Source organism: Chlorocebus sabaeus, chromosome 15 (genome assembly GCF_047675955.1).
Source record: "Chlorocebus sabaeus isolate Y175 chromosome 15, mChlSab1.0.hap1, whole genome shotgun sequence".
Lineage (NCBI taxonomy): Eukaryota > Metazoa > Chordata > Mammalia > Primates > Cercopithecidae > Chlorocebus > Chlorocebus sabaeus.
The window spans coordinates 79,042,059-79,044,292 of record NC_132918.1 but is presented as its reverse complement, the minus strand read 5'-3'; positions in this window follow the sequence as shown (position 1 = coordinate 79,044,292).

The window sequence follows — 2,234 nt, the reverse complement described above, 5'->3', positions numbered from 1 at the left end:
TGGTGAAACCCTGTCTCTACTAAAAATATGAAAATTAGCCAGGTGTGGTAGTGGGCGCCTGTAATCCGAACTACTTGGGAGGTTGAGGCAAGAAAATTGCTTGAACCCAGGAGGCGGAGGTTGCAGTGAGCCAAGATCACGCCTCTGCACTCCAGCCTGGGCGACAGAGTGAGACTCCGTCTCAAAAAAAAAAAAAATCTGAAAAAATTATCATTTATTTTGATTTTCTTTGCTGCTATAACAAATTGCTACAAACTTAGTGGCTTAAGATAACACAAATTTATTCTCTTACAATTCTGGAGATCAGAATTCCTAAATCAAGATGTTAGCAGGACTGTTTCCCTTCCAGAGGCTCTAGAGGAGAATCCATTTCCTTATCTTCCTTGCTGCCAGAGGCTGCTTGTGTTCCTTGTCTTGTGGTCCCTTCCTTCATACATCCATATTTAAAACCAGCGCAGCTCTCTCCTCTCTCTCTCTCACTGTCTCTGTCTGTCTCTTTCTCTGATACATACATACACATGCACACATATACCTCCTACTATCTTATTATATGGACCTTCATTACTACATGTGGCCACCCAAATAATCCAGGATAATCTCCCAATTTAAACATTCTTAATGTGATCATATCTTCAGAGTCTCTTTTGCCATTTAAGGAAACATATTCGTAAGTTTTAGAGATTAGAATGTGGACATTTTAGGGAACCAGTATTCCGTCTACTACATCACACAATCACATTGCCTGTACTAAGATGAGAGAGTCATCTGAGAAAGAAGAAAATACGGAATACAGAACGTAAGAGATTCAACACAGAGAAAAGGAAAAGACTCGCCATGCTGGTGGTGAAGTTGTGATGTTAAAATGACAACTGCACAGCAGTCCTGATTGGGGCAGTGTGATATGAGAGAGAGCCATGTCAACTGCTGTCCTTACCATGTTTCTGCCATTGTAACATACTTTTAACTTGATGGATATGCTTCACCAAATAGGGAATAAATCTAAATATAGAAAGACAGATTAAGGGCCCAGAGAATCTAACTAGAACCCATAAGACTAGATAACAAAAACAAGAACCAACAGAAATAAGTGATGTCAAACAGCCCAGAAAGAATCCAGATATTGCAATTATTAAACACAAATAATAAAACAACTATATTTACTATGTTAAAGGACACAGAAGTTATGCTTGAAAATTTCAGCAGGAAACTGGAAACTATAACAAGCAACAGAGCATGTTTTAAAAAGAATCAGATTGGATTCGACAACGGAAAGAAACCATAAATCAAGTTTAAGAACGGTGAATGGGTTTCCAGCAGATAGCAAACTGGAAGATGTATCAAAAACACAATCATAAAACAATGCGACACTGCTGGGAATTATATTCACATATATGTAATAATGTAAACACTGATTATTGATTTGACCAACTATTGTAATATAACTGTATTGAGAAGATTAAGGATAGCAGAGGACAGAATGGCATTGTAAGACAGACAAGTTCTCATCTACTACAATATGAAGCTGATAGATAATAGCTAAAGGTAGTATATGCCTATTATTTACAAATTAGGTAGAGGTATAAATGCCAGAGAGAACTAGAAGCATAAAAAAGTAGTTATCTCTAGGAAGGAGGGAAAAAAGGAAGGAGGGATGGGGAAGGGAAATGCTGCATTTTATCATAACCTTTTTGATACTGCTTAACCTTTTAAATGTATATGTATTATTTTAACAAAATAAAATTGAAAAATAAAGACAAAAAATTCGTAGGACTGGATGAGATCATAAGATAGGCAGATAAAAACAAAAAAACAAAACACCAGTATATAAGCCCAGGTCCCTCCAATATTTAGAGGTCAAGTAAACGAAGAGGAACCAGCAAAGGAGACAGAGCAGCCGGAACCATAGGAGAACCATAAGAAAATGGTGTTATGGAGTCCAAAGTACAGAAAATATTTCAAAAAAGAGAGAATGATCAACCATGCAAAGTGCTGTTAGGAAGAATGAAATTTGATTATTAAATTTGGTATCATTAAGGGCAACCTTCAAGAGCAATTTTGGTGGAGTGAAAGCCTAATCTAAGTGGGCCCAAGAGGGTGGAAAGTAAAGATGGCAGGAATAGCAACTCTGTGGTAAGGAAAGGAGAGTAGAAACGGGTGGGTCAAAAGAGGGTTTTGTCTATATGTGTGAGCCTGCGTGTATGATTTCAATTTCAATTTTTTTTTTTTTTTTTGAG